Source organism: Conger conger, chromosome 8 (assembly GCF_963514075.1).
Source record: "Conger conger chromosome 8, fConCon1.1, whole genome shotgun sequence".
NCBI lineage: Eukaryota > Metazoa > Chordata > Actinopteri > Anguilliformes > Congridae > Conger > Conger conger.
The window spans coordinates 58607768-58623435 of NC_083767.1; the positions used below are offsets into that span (position 1 = coordinate 58607768).

Here is a 15668-nt window from a genome sequence, read left to right on the forward strand (position 1 = left end):
TCTTGACCCCATCCCCTCTCCCCTTCTACAATCTATCTCTAATGACATTCTCCCTTTTCTCTCCTCTCTAATCAACACCTCCGTCTCTTCCGACACCATGCCCTCTTCCCTGAAGAGGGCCAGAGTCACTCCCCTGCTCACAAAACCTACTCTTGACCCATCTGCTCTGAACAACTACCGGCCTGTCTCTCTTCTTCCCTTTCTCGCCAAATCTCTGGAACGGGTGGTCTGCTCCCAACTGTCCACTTATCTTCTTCACAACAATCTTATAATCTTATACCTATACACCAACAAGAACCCTCCATTCTGCCACTTTGTGCCGTCTGGCGCCTCCCCCTCGCCACACCTGCACTTCACGCTCACGACTGCTGTCTGTCCTGGTCCCACGGTGGTGGAATGACCTCCCGGTGGATGTCAGAACGGCAGAGTCTCTGACCTCCTTCAAGCGCAGACTGAAGACCCATCTCTTCAGGCTACACCTTTCCCTCCCCAACTCACAATCACCGTGATTAGTCTTAGACCGTAATGGCACTTATGTATAGATATTGTTACTTGTATAGGTATTGTTGTTTTTATTGGCTGTTGTATTGTTGTATTCTAGCTGTCAACTGTGGTATGCTAGTTTGAAAGTTGATTGTACTCTTCAAGGGTTCTGAATTTCTGTATGTTACACTCAGACTCGGAACTGTACTGTCCTCTCAGGTCCACTTTTGCACGTGTTCTTGTGTTTCATTTGCACTTTGTTGTATGTCACTCTGGATAAGAGCGTCTGCTAAATGCCAAGTAATGTAAAGTAATGTAATGTAATGTAACAATCTCCACGATCCCAACCAGTCCGGATTCAAGAGTGGTCACTCCACTGAGACCGCCCTGCTCGCGGTCACTGAGGCACTCCCTCTACTCTGTCCTCATCTTCCTCGACCTGTCGGCCGCCTTCGATACAGTCAACCATGAGATTCTGCTCTCATCGCTGTCTGGGATGGGTGTCACAGGATCTGCACTTGGTTTTCCTCCTACCTCTCTGGTCACTCCTACCAGGTGACTTGGAGGGGCTCAGTCTCTGACCCTCACCCCCTACAAACAGGAGTCCTGCAGGGCTCAGTTCTTGGTCCTCTCCTCTTCTCGTTATACACCATATCTCTTGGTTCTGTTATCTCTTCCCATAGCTTTTCTTACCACTCTTACGCCGATAACACCCAATTTTTTATTTCCTTCCCCCCTGATACCCAGGTCACCACACAGATTTCTGCCTGCTTGCCCGATATCACTGCCTGGATGACTTGTGCCATCAAGCCCCTCCAGCTGGTCCAGAATGCTGCAGCTGCCTGATCACCAGTCAGCCCAGGTCGACTCATGTCACCCCGCTCCTCATTGGCCTCCACTGGCTTCCTATTGCCGCACGCATCTCATTCAAGGCTGTAGTGTTGGCATTTCAGGCTGCTAGGGGGACTGCCCCACCTTACATACAATCCTTAATCACTCCCTACTCCCCAGCTAGACCACTCCGGTCTGCCAGCTCTGGTCGCCTTATGGTTCCCTCTCTACGAGCACCTGGCGGTCGAGCTGCACGTTCACGCCTGTTTTCCGTTCTGGTTCCTCAGTGGTGGAATGACTTGCCTACCACTGTCAGGACAGCAGAATCCCTCCCCCTATTTCGATGCAGACTCAAAACACACCTTTTCAAACTGTACCTTAGTCCTCCCTCCTGATTTCCCCCGACCCCCCTTTCTGATATCCCTATCCTCCTTGTCTAACCCCCCCCCAAAAAAAAACCCCCAAAAAATTGCACTTATGATGACTATATGTTTAGAACAACACTAGTTATGGATGTGATGCTTTTACTTGTCGAAGAACCTATGCACTTGTAAGTCGCTTTGGATTAAAAGCGTCTGCCAAATGATGAAAATGTAATGTAAATTTAATTGACCCACCTTTATTTTTCCTTTGTGTTCCTTTTGGAGCGCTATATCCTTTTAAGGAGCTATATCCTAATAAACCCAGGCCAAAGTGAAATGTTGTTTTAAATCTCCCCCTCTTTCGCCTCCCTTAGCTGGCGTGAACCACGTGTCCTACTGGCCCGGCGACCCCAAGCTCAGCCGCCGCAGAGCAGCTCATGTCCAACAGCCGGCTGCACATGTACATTCCGCTGTCCAGTTTGCTGCGAAAACCTCCATGGCCTGCGGACTGCGAGAGCCAGGACGCGGGCGAGCTGTTCACCGTCCAGCGGTGGCGGAGCCTGGAGGACCTTCTTTGTCATGGACGAGCTTCGGCACAAAGACATCCTGGCCAGGATGGGCCTGGAGAACTTCTGCGTGGAGCCCTATTTCAGCACATGCAGGATCTGATCGAGGTGCTGGCGTCGGTCGCCTCCAGCGTCCCCGACCTCCAGCCGGACTACGGCTTCTATGTGAAGGGCCAGGTGGAAGACCTCTCCCAGGACCACTCCCAGGGCCTCTCCCAGGACGTCGCCCGACACTGCATGATCCAGGCCCAGCTGCTGGCCTACAGGACGGGTGAGGCCGGGGCCCTTTGCCTGACTGCGTCTTCTAGATCAGATGGGTGTTAAGCCGGGATATGTTTTTTTCTCCATTCAAAATTGTATTTAGTCTATGACTAGGCTACAGTTTTTCAAGTTTTTCCCTCCTTTATATATCCATCCATCCATCCATCCATTATCTGAACCCGCTTATCCTGATCAGGGTCGCAGGGGGGCTGGAGTCTATCCCAGCATACATTGGGCGAAAGGCAGGAATACACCCTGGACAGGTCACCAGTCTATCACAGGGCACACACACACCATTCACTCACACACTCATACCTACGGACAATTTTAGACTCTCCAATCAGCCTAACGTGCATGTCTTTGGACTGTAGGAGGAAACCAGAGTACCCGGAGGAAACCCACGCAGACATGCAAACTCCGCACAGAGAGGCCCCGGCCAACGGGGATTCGAACCCAGGACCTCCTTGCTGTGAGGCGGCAGTGCTACCCACTGCACCATCCGTGCCGCCCTCCTTTATATATGAAATATGAAATCAATGCAAACTTCCACTTCCACAAATTTCCATTTACAAGTGAGATATTAAGAAGTCTAGAACTACAAATCTAACATGGCAAATGTTTAGCATGTTCTCTATCGAATATATAAAGAACATTTACAGAAAGTTTGAGCAAAATTGGAGAAGTCACCCCCCCACATTTCAGATATATATATATATTTTTTGACCTGAAATATAGTTCCTTAGGTGGCAATGTGACTGATACTTGCAAATTAATTTAACTCATGTTAAGTAAAATGGCCAGATTAGATAGGTTTAGGCTTAACCTTCTGTTTGGCCAACAAAAGCATAATGTAAAAATTATTCCTTAATATTGCTACCGAGCCAGAAGTTAAGCCCTGGAGCAGCCATTATGGTATAGAAATTAAGAACCAGACCCCAAATCATCATATTCTGAATGATTTCCAGCCCTGCCTGTAGGGAAAAGAGCTCTATTTGAGCAACTTCCAGTAGACAGGCATGATTGACAATGGTGCTTGATGTTGTGAGGGATTTAAGGCAAAACCTTTCTTCTCTTTACAGAGGACCCCAAAGTCGGAGTTGGTGCTGTGATCTGGGCTGAAGAAAAGTCTGTGAGTGATTTTTTCAATGTCATCGCAGCCATCGGCCATCTGTAAATAATGTTCCAGAGTTTATCTTTCTTTCATCACTGTGTGGTAGTTATGTGTTGTGGGGGAAATTCCCTGGAGAGTTGGTTCCACATTATTCTTAGGGGTCCTGTAAATTTATCACAGCCCACATTTAGCTCCTTCCCGCAACTATTCCCCATTTTAACAATTACAGAAAGGTACCAACCTGAAATGAGTCTTAAGGCCTTACGAGATCTCCGGTCCCGGACCGGTGCGTTCATCAACACATAGGCACGCCCTACACCCGGTGTAGTCTGCCCAAGTCTCGTTCTCGTTGCTGTGGGGTTGAGTATTCCTCAGTATTCAGATCTCATATCGCTTCCTCCTCCCGAAGGCCTTTCCAGTCCCGGGCTGGTGAGACTCAGCCCCTTCTGAGACAGAAACGAGTTAGAGACCCTGCCAACTACGCCAAGTTACTGTGGGGGAAATTCCCTGGAGAGACGTCTTGCAAGCAACCTTTCCCGTTTAAAAGAACCCAGTTCTTTCACAGCAAGGAGAGCTACAATAATACAAACTTTATTAATACTGCAGGAAAACAAAGCACGGAGAATGCTTTATATCATTACACATCCTAAGTTATCACATGAATACATGATTGGTGAAAGCCAATCATCTTCATACAGTGTTTCAGTACTTTTCCATCACACGTTGTACTCCTGGGCCCACATCTGCTCTTTAAGTCATGTAACATTTGTTTTGCGATTAACACACTGCTACAGCAACTACAAAGCTTACTTTATCATCCGTCTTTCCTCCTTAGGCTGGTTAAGGAGGAACCGACCTTGGGTGCGATTCTTCCTCATTTTTTAGGATCATAATCAAGCACATGAGCGCACCCAACAATGGAAGAGTGTTCTGCTTTATCTCCTGCACGTATGCCTATGTGACGTAAGCTCTGGCAGAGCACTCACCCCTCCCTTACATTTTTGCTGGTTATCTGTCACAAGCAGAATTTATTCTCTTAAGCAGTTTTCTAACTATATGCATTGTACATGTCTGGATACATATATCCTAGGTTCCATTGTACTACATTATATGGCAAATGGTTGGCATTTATATAGCGCCTTTATCCAAAGTGCTGTACAATTGATGCTTCTCATTCACCCATTCATACACACACTCACACACACACACACACACTCACACACTCACACACTCACACACCAACAGCGATTGGCAGCCATGCAAGGCACCGACCAGCTCGTCAGGAGCATTTGGGGGTTAGGTGTCTTGCACAGGGACACTTCGACACAGCCCGGGCGGGGGATCGAACCGGCAACCCTCCGACAGCCAGACGACTGTTCTTACTGCCTGAGCCATGTCGCCCCATTTTTTCTCCCACAGCGTGTGTTCCCGCGGCGGATTGAAAGTGGCGTGTTGAAGGTAAAGAATGGGCATGAAGGTGATGCAGGGTGTTCTGTGGGGCGGTGTTTTCAGGGTTGCTGTGATGGGACGGGGGGCATGTACCTGGTGGGGTGCGGCTACAACGGGTATCCAGGGGGGTCCGTGCGTTCAGCGTTTCCCTGGATGGGCAGCGAGGAGATGGACCCTCAGGAAAGGAAGTACAGATACATCATCCATGCTGAGCAGAACGTACTCATGTTCAGGTGTGGAGTGGAGTGGGGCATAAGTAGGGGCAGGGGTAGGGGCAGGGGCCGACAGGGGCCAGGAGAGGGGTGAAAAAGGTTAGAACCTGTATTCCACAATATAAACAAGAAGAGTGTGTATACGACTCAAATCATGGTGGCTTGCAGTGTTTTAGCACTTAAAGGTACAATAGGTAAGATTTTTGTGTTAAAACATTATTTTACCATTGTAAATCCCTTCCTATCATTGAAAAAGGCTCACTGACATGTCGACTCACCCTCTGCCTGTATTTATAGTCCTTAAATTCGGGTTTCAAAATAAGCAGTTGATGGGCCGGCAATCTGTACCAAAACATTGTATAGCAAATATACTAATTCAAGCTCATTGGTTGAAAATTGGTTCTAATTGCCACAGCCAATGGCATTTCAACGTCAGCGCATTGATAGACAGTGTTGTGCTTGTTGCTGCAATTCCTCTTTAGAAGTCTGAAATGACCTATTGTACCTTTAAGTGCCTAATTTAGTCATTTTGTTTGAAGGTCCTCATCCCTTCTTTCTGTCCCATAAATTGGCAGCTGATTGAAAGGAAATCATAAACGCTTGCATGTTCTGTGGCCCCTCCAGGCCATAGTTTCAGATCCTTATTGTAGAATTGCAACTTAGCTGCCTAATAGCAAGCCTGCTGGACTGCTTTTCATGGTGTACTTTTCCCTTCCCTGGTTTGTTCTGTTTCTAGGAGTGCTGAGATTAAGGAGGATGAGAACCCCCTGTGATGAGTGTGTACCTGTGATAGTGGGCGCTGGAATTAAACAGGTGTACACCATAGGCCCGAGCACAGAAAAAAAAAAAGAAGAAAAAAAAGACCTCTCCTACAAAAGATTTGTCGAACTACAGGGTGTACAGAAGTTTATGGTGAGTATTTATATCTTATGCAGTGGTGTTTCACAACAATCACAATGCAGTTTGCAGTTTAACCATCAGCAGAAACACCTTAGACCAAAGATAACAGTCCCACACCCTGTTGAATTATGGGGGCTGGTCAACCAGCTAGCATCTGTTTCAAAAACCTAGCTTGAGATGTTTTTTTCAGCAGGGTTCTCCCTTACAACCTTGTGAATTTAATCAAGAGCCCAACATTATTAGGCCTGCTTAACAAAGTGATCCAAGGACTGTTGATTTACAATCCGTTTTCTCCTCGTCATATCCTCGCCTCCATTATAAACAGGCCGGAAAAACTGATCCTCAATCGATTGTGTTTTTTGTTTGCATATTCACTCAGCACTTCCTCTTTGAATGTGTTTGTTCCCATAGTGGCAGAAAACACCACAAGCCGAAGACCTTCCATAACCGCCCGAACAGACATGATCAAGTAAGCTTTCCTATCTTGTATAAAACTAGACTGAATAGGTTTATGTGTGCACACTACATGGGTGTCATGATTAAGGAAAGTTGAGCCTACTGGTTATTGCTAATACAATTTACATTACACAGTCTTCCAGACTTCTTGAAGTTAAAGCGAAATTCCCCATGCATTTTTCTTTTCTCTGTAGAAGAGTAGCTGTCCCCCTGATTAAAATGGCCACTCAGCCAGCTCTCTGTCTGTAATGAGACAGATACAGCCCCAAACTACTGTGCCTGCTCCAGGTACCTGCCTGGGCGGGCCCTTGCAGTCTGTCCACGTACGTCACACAATGAGTCACATTTCCACTTCTGTTGAATAGAGAGACAGGGGCTGTACTCTCTAAGAACTAACCACTAAAGAAAGCAAGTATAGGTTTGTGTTCGGTTTACTTTCATAGGACTGAATATGGCACAATTCAATATAATTAAAAAAATATTGAATATTGAATTAAATAAGTATATAAATACACACATTTGTGAAGTAAAACTAGTAGTCCGATATTCCGGTTAGCAACAATGTATTAAGATCGCAAAAATACCCAGTTATAGTATAGTTAATTATAGTATGAAGCATACCGGGTAAAAGCAAGGCAGCTCAATTACCAACTCATGTTCGAAAGGAATGAGCTTTTATGCCCAAAACCTCCTGAAGTAAAATACAGGTACTTGTCCCTGATTGGGTGACAGGCAGACGAATACACATTATTTTGTATACATATGATGTGACCAAGGAAACCAAATGGTAATTGTCAGCAAAGCAGACAGTAAACCCCTTTGATCATTCAGTATGGGCTTCCTAACCCCCCTTGATCATTCAGTACGATTGAGGTGTTAGGTGACCATCCAAGAACAATGAAGCAGGAAATGTATTCTTCCCTACAGTATGATTTTGCGTGTTGTGTAATCATCTGATAAAACGAACAAACTAAGCTCAGCCAAACAATGCATGTAAGGTGTGGTTTGGTTTGAGGAAGAGTGTACTGGGTGCAGCAATATTTCTGGTTTAACTTGTCTCATTTGCATTCTGAAGATTGAAGTGAAGCAGTCAGATTCACTTCATTTGTCCTACGGGCTGACAGTGAACCCCCCTTGATCATTCAGTATGATTGAGGTGTTGGGTGACCATCCAAGAACAATGAAGCAGGAAATGTATTCTTCCCTACATAATCCCCCTTAAACCTTGACCTGTATGCAAACAAGAGAGAAAGGTTTAATTCAGGAACAACACATCCTTATCAAAGTGACCACAGGCTCACCACATAGTGGACTTAAGGAGATATGTCACACACCACTGGATACCAGGAACAACCACAATGGAGCTGTACCAAGGGAGGGGAGTCCCAGTAGCACTAGGTGACTCTACACATATACTGCTGTGTTCCGACTTTATTCATGACAGCATTCCTTTCCCTGTGCTCAGCATCCATTTTGTGTTTGTTATAACCTGAAGGTAGGGCGGCCTGTAGCGTAGTGGTTAAGGTCAATGACTGGGACATGGTCGGTGGTTCTAATCCCGGTGTAGCCACACTAAGATCCGCACAGCCGTTGGGCCCTTGAGCAAGGCCCTTAACCCTGCATTGCTCCAGGAGAGGACTGTCTCCTGCTTAGTCTAATCAACTGTAAGTCACTCTGGATAAGAGCGTCTGCTAAATGCCAATAATGTAATGTAATGTAATGTAAGGTAACAAGTCAGAGCCGATACATCCAGTAACGCCAGTACTAATGCTGCTGTGGCTCCCTTGAAAATCAGGTCCCAGTGTGTGTCTTGGTAGTTCCCCTTTATTCCTGAGGGCCCATTAAGATAGTTGTGAATTCTCTGAATCAATCCCTTCTCATCTGCATTTATCTGTGTAAACAGGTGTGGCCATAACAAACATCAATGTGTGTGTGTTGTATGGTTATATGACAGTGGAGCAGTGATGGCATTCTTAACTATGTGTTACATTTTTACAGGCAGTTTGCATTCCCATTTGTATCTCTTACATACACAAATACCTTATTTCACATTATTGTCAGTACAATTGCCACAAATAGTTTAATTATTGATTGACACCCAAACCCTTCTGTACCCTTATGGTTTGAAGTTTGCATTGTCAGTCATATCGTTTGTGTTATGTGAATGGGGGCTGTAGGGGAAATTCACGGAAAAAGAGATCTCCGTCCTTATTGTGATTCATTGCTTACAAAGTCAAAATCAGACTCAATATATCACATGTATGCTGCTTGTTATCAAATCAAATGAACCTAGAACATTTAATTACAGCTAAGCTTATGAAAACACAAGAAGCCACAGTGTAAACTGTCGAAATGAGAGCAAAGACTGCAAAAATGCATCAGGCTAAAGAAGTACATTTACTCACTTAGAAGAATAGATTGATAATCAAATGTTTAGTAGTATATTTTCAATGATTCACTGATGTTTAGTAATATATTTTCAATGATTCACTGATGTTTAGTATATCATATTTTCAATGATTCACTGATGTTTAGTAGTATATTTTCAATGATTCACAGATATTTAGTAGTATATTTTCAATGATTCACAGATGTTTAGTAGTATATTTTCAATGATTCACAGATGTTTAGTAGTATATTTTCAATGATTCACTGATGTTTAGTAGTATATTTTCAATGATTCACAGATGTTTAGTAGTATATTTTCAATGATTCACAGATATTTAGTAGTATATTTTCAATGATTCACAGATGTTTAGTAGTATATTTTCAATGATTCACTGATGTTTAGTAGTATATTTTCAATGATTCACAGATATTTAGTAGTATATTTTCAATGATTCACAGATGTTTAGTAGTATATTTTCAATGATTCACAGATGTTTAGTAGTATATTTTCAATGATTCACTGATGTTTAGTAGTATATTTTCAATGATTCACAGATGTTTAGTAGTATATTTTCAATGATTCACAGATATTTAGTAGTATATTTTCAATGATTCACAGATGTTTAGTAGTATATTTTCAATGATTCACAGATGTTTAGTAGTATATTTTCAATGATTCACTGATGTTTAGTAGTATATTTTCAATGATTCACAGATGTTTAGTAGTATATTTTCAATGATTCACAGATGTTTAGTAGTATATTTTCAATGATTCACAGATGTTTAGTAGTATATTTTCAATGATTCACTAATGTTTAGTGTATCTTATTTTTTTTTACTTTTACATTTACTATTGCGCTGTTCACATGCTTCCTCAAGCCAAACTTGAGGATCTGATTTTTCTAACAGAGATCCATCGGATCCCTCTTTGCAATGTTTTGCAATGTACTCAATGGCATACTCCATTATCCTAGGTTCTGAGTACACCTATGTACAATATTCCTACTGTGGTCGTTTAACTCAAGGACACAGGCGAAATGTACAAACATACCTCCTGTTTAACCCAGTGTAGCTAACTTCACTGCTAAACAGGTCAGAACAATATATCTACCATGTACAATAAACCAACTGTGGTGGTTTACATCAAGGCCACAGGATAAACGTGGTATACCCTGCTGGTACTTTTAAAAAGTCCAGTTCCTCTTGTAAGGGTAATTTTCTCAATTGATTCTTAATTGACAATGTGTGTTAACATAAAGACAATCACAAGATTACAAATAACCTTTTAGTGATAATCCCTATTACTATTAGACCACTTTCTGAATTAAGTGCTTACTATGAGTCTTTCTCTGTCTCTCTCCAGCAGACAGACAGCCTTTGACCTTAATGTCTCTGCTTCTCAGCTAGCACATTCTGGTCTTACAGCAAGGTCAACAAGGGGTATTCAGAAGACAAAATACTGATAAATGTTCATGGCCAGCTTCATGTCTTTTTGTTTTGGTAAAGCCCCCCCTTCTGGAAAAGTGTGTATAAGAGTCTTACTGTGTGATGCAAATCAGAAAGCCGTTAAGCTTTCTCACTTTCTGTCATTTCTTTGCAAATAAATACAAAAGTTAAACTCAAGTATAGCTATTGTTGTTTTTACTGGGATCTGTTTCATCAGACGATGCTCACCTGTGAAATGTTAAAAAGGGCATTTTTCCCTAACAGTTTGGCGACGAGGATGGGATCGCGAATGTGGTTCTTCCCTATACAGAACAGTCTCGGAGTCTGTGACGCGGACAGACAGTGTACACTGCCAGGGGTTAGAGTCCCCTGAACCGAAAAACCCACCCCACAAAGAGATTGTAAGCAATCGCCTATGGGGAAGGATGATGGTATCCGGTCCAGTTCTGAGACGTTTATGTGTGGGGTAACCAATACGCGATCCTAAAAAAAGAACACTCAGGTGAGGCCATAGTAAATCACTAAAAGGCACCTCGTTTGACTTGGGGCTGACGGGCCCATCACTCAGGGAGTAATTCAAACACTAGAGCCGGTATGCTCTCAAGAGCCGGTATGCTCTCTCAAAAAACTAACCGTTAGGATTAAAGCAAACACTTCTAGATTCAAAATAGGCCTAAAACTTGATAATTAAAATTATTCAAAAATATTGTTGAACCTAAAATTAGAGTTTAACCTAAATAGATTTGAACCTAATCTAGGATTTCAAAATCATAGATAAAACTCTCATAGAGAGAACTTAAATAGAGAAACCCTAAAGGATAAAACCCATGAAAAGAATCTAACTTGAGATTTATAGGGAACACTTTTTATTTTATTTTGGGGAAATATTTGTGTGTTGTGTGTATTTGTATGTTGATGCCAATTCTTGACAATAAGTTCAAAATAAAAACCAGCTGGCAGTTCAAATTCACCCCTCGTATTGTGGTCTCTTTATTGAGTATCTTACTTACTGCTCCTTTAGAGTCTAGTTATACTGGTCCTTAACCTTTTACATAGCATAGGTGTTACACATCCACCAATGTGGACAACTAATCTAAATTATTATTAAAATGGAGTCAGATAAACAAAGGTGAATGTATTGGCCCTATTGTGGAGATTCTTGGTCAGCCCAGACCAGTAAAGAGTGGAAGGCAGAGTGGTACTACTGTCTTTGTATTGTGGTTTATTTATTGGCTGATCTAGACTCTCCGCATAGGGGCCACTCATTTTTAACCCTATTAATATTCTTTCTGCAACACCAGAAGGACAAGCACGCTGATACCTTTAGCCCTTGCTAAATTCCGTCGTTGGGTTAAGTGGGGTTTTACACACGTATTTACATTACATTACATTAATGGCATTTGGCAGACGCTCTTATCCAGAGCGACGTACAACAAAGTGCATAACCATAACCAGGGATAAGTGTGCTGAAAGACCCTAGAGGGAAGTATGATTTCAACTGCTACCTGTACAACAAAGATAAGGTCCAGGGCCTATTTGAATTTTCTCTTTTTTACACAAATAAACAAACAAAGCAAAAGTGACCAAACTTAACTAGCCAAACTCTGCTTACCTAGCCAAACTAAAAATACCGATACACAAAAAAGTAAATCACAGAAAGACAACGATTAAGGTTCACAGGGAGGTAGGGAGGGACGGGGAGAGGTGCTGCTTGAAGAGGTGCGTCTTCAGTTTGCGCTTGGGAAGAGGGGAAGTGCCAAGCGGCCTGTGGAGGCTGAACGAAGAATTTCATTTGCATATGTCAGACCCAAAACTGAGTGCAATTCCCTCTCATTTGTGGGCCATGCCCAAATATGATGTGGGGCTCATGACTGGGGCTACTCTACTTCAAGTTACCCCTAAAGTCAGAGTATAGGCCCTGTAAACTAAACGCAAATGTCCCGCCCAGAGGCTGTAGAAGGAATTGGCCCTGTTTTTCATGCATTGTACAAAGCTGGTGTTGTGGTTCCCTGCCCTAACTCTCCGTGCAATACAATTCTGCTGTAAAAAAAAATAAAAAATAAAAAGGAGGGGTAAACACTGCTCCAGTTGTATCTAACCTAAACTACTAGTTTGGCCCAAGTCCCGGGCAATGCAAAAGATTTCACTGTGATGGATCTTGCTAATGTTTTTTTGTTTTTTTTCAGTATGCCGGTTGATATTGATTCCCAGTACTGGTTTGAACTCACCATCGCGGGTGCAGGACAGAGGACAACATGACGACATTCCAGTCTGTCTCTCAAAGGCAATATTCAGACTAGTTATCCGACAGGTCTGTTAAATAGGATCTGAACCATGACAGTGCCCCTGTAGGGGAAAATTCACAGAACGAAAGATCTCCCTCCTAAAAGCATGATAACCAATCACAAGTCAAAATCAGACTCCACCTTAGTGAGCAGGCTGGTTCCTCCAAAACTCGACGATGTGTGCTAAAAGTTTATCAATATATCTGTATTAAAGTATGATATGTACCCTGTATAGTTTCAAACTGATTAACTGCTAAATTGTGCTAGGATTACACAGTGAGCCCAGCCAGCTGGCAGGGGGGGGCCGACTTGAACTGTGTAGACCAAACTGTCAAGGACACGGGCAGAGCAAGATATGACTGTACAGCTGATTTCTCCGGGACTCTCAATGTTTTATGCCAGAAGTGTATCTATTTGACCTAGAACATTAATTATAGCTGAGCTTATGAAAACGCAAGAAACCACAGTGAAAACTGTTGAAATGAGAGCAAAGAATGCGACGTACATTTATTCCCTTAGAAGAGAATAATTAATCAAATGTTTAGTATGTCTGTATATTAGAAAAGTATATTAGAAGTGAATATTAATGAAATGTTTAGTTTGTCTGTATATTTTCAATGATTACTGCTGCTTAGTTTGTCTTATAAAAGCGAAAGATACAGAGTGTATGGATGACGTGTTGTGGGGAGGGCATCCAGAACTTTATGAGGTCTGGTAGTTTGCCAAGAGCAGGTGCGGGGTGAAGTGAGGACACGTAGTTGGCAGAATGCCCTGAACTTTGTACAGAGTTGGCAGAGCATAAGGACCGTTGGCAATTTGCCACAATGACGTTGTGGGAGGAGCATTGGGAGGAGTTACGATAAGAAAAGTGTAGGTGATTTGCCAGAATGAGGTTTGAGGAGGAGTTGTAGGTGGAGTAACTGTGTATAAAATGGGTGTACAAATGCCAGTCGGGGTTCAGTTCTGGAGAGCTGATCGGCTTTATGCACGTGTGCTAATAAAGTCTGATTTTCCTGAAGATCTTGCTGCCTGGTGTCGTCTTTTCCCTCACGAAGATGTTTTTCGACAAATTGAAGATTTGGACTCTGTCGTTTCCTAGACACAACACCCCATCTCTTATGCCAACATGGTCTTCGAGCCTATTCGGAAGGATACTGTGGTCTATCGCATCAAACTCAGCACTATGATCCAACAGCACAAGAAGTGAAATGTAGTTGTGATCAATAGCAGAGAGAAGATTGCTTACTGTGGTGTGTTCTAATCAAGACTTGAAGAGTTCATAGACACTATTCTCATGTAGAAATAAACAGAGCTGGTGTAGTACAGATTTCTCTAATGTCTTAGACAAAATGGCTGAACTCCAGCCATTATTTTGGTACATATCCAATCATCTAATTCTAAAGGAATGTGGCAGTGGGGTGCTGAGTTAGGAAGTTACACTAACTTGCCACTAGATGGGTCATGTTTGAAACAGGTTCCTCCCTATATGTGATGGGGAAGGGAATGATTAATGAAGGCCGCTGATTTTCAGCACCTGTCCCATGCTTCTTACAAGGTGTGTGTGCAGCTAGTGGAAGGAAGCTGCTGATTGTTCTCCTGGTATGGAGGTATGAGCGGGTACTGTTTCCTGGGGTATGTATTTCTTTGCAACGACCACAGGCAATGTGGATTTATTCTGTTCATGTGAACGTTTTAAACAATGTTGGTGATTGATGTCTTTATCTGTCATAGAGACTGCTGGGGATGTTTTTCATTGAGAGGACAACAGCAGAGTGGAAGTGTGTGGCAATCGCTGTTCCTCTGGTGTTCTTTTTCATGTTTCTTTTGTTTGATTTTGTTTCTGAGTGTTTAATCCTTTTTGCTAGCCAGCGCCCATGATAATGCTGATTAGTTGATCAGCCAGTGTTCACTTAGCACTCTGGCCTGTGGCGGCGCTGGTGAGCAGCTTTGTATATTTGTTTGTTTGTTTTGTTTGTCAAAAGCTTACCGATTGTTTGCCAGGCTAACCCAGAACCGGATATATGTATGTTGAGAGGAAGAGCAGGGCTAATGTTTGCAGTGCCACATTGTGTGAATATTTGAACTTGGTTCTTTGTTTGCACCTGATGATCCTTTATGTGTGGGGTGTTTCTGACCGACAGTGGGTTTAACCCCTTGCTCTGCCTCAGAAGCGTAAAAGAATTGTTTTAAGTTTGGGGTTAGTCCTTGTTAACTGTGGGGAAGTTTTATTGTGCTCTCAAACATTCCGTAATGAAATCAATGTTTAATAAATTGTATTTTGATACTTCCAAACTTCTCCTTGCTCTGCATGGTTAATTCTTAGTATACTTGTGACCAGATTACAGGAACAAAGGATGAAAACTGCTCTGAATGTTGAGACCTGGCCTCCTCAGCATAGGGCATGTGACCAAAAGAAGTTAAAAAGATCCTTTGTTTCCTCTCTAATCTTTTCAATCTTTGCCTCAAAAAAAGTCATAAAATCATCACCGCTCTATCAATAGAGGGAATTCTGGATTTGGTTTGTGATTGTCTCTTGGTTAATTTGTCCTCTAAACTAAAGAGGAATCTTGAGTTTATTATTCATTATTTGTATTGTCCTCAATAAGGCAGGATAATCTTCATTTGAACATTGGGATTCAGGGATGTTCTGATGAAGGAAGGCCTTTGAGTGACAGCGTAATAACAGGAGCATGTGTAGGGAAGTGGTTGAGTGTATTGAGTGCATTCATGTGATGAGCAGACGTCGTCTGAGGTCCATCAACGGACGGTCGTTTTCCTGAGGTGCCGTCTAAGGGCCATACTGTACGATTATAGCGTTTTGCCAAATCGAGAGTTCCGGTGCTTAGGACATCGTTTTGGTTTCGGGAACTTCCGGTTCCTCCACATTCGCTGCCATAAATGTCGCGTACTGCATCGTA

General features: G+C 42.8%; 1 long non-coding RNA gene across 1 annotated transcript; it reads left to right on the forward strand.

The window, feature by feature from the left end:
- The first annotated feature begins 2448 nt into the window (after positions 1-2448).
- LOC133134890 (uncharacterized) lies at positions 2449-13048 on the forward strand. Its single transcript, XR_009709355.1, has 5 exons — positions 2449-2513; positions 3583-5072; positions 6012-6187; positions 6587-6644; positions 12652-13048. It is a non-coding gene; the product is annotated as an uncharacterized LOC133134890 (long non-coding RNA).
- Positions 13049-15668: the final 2620 nt, after the last annotated feature.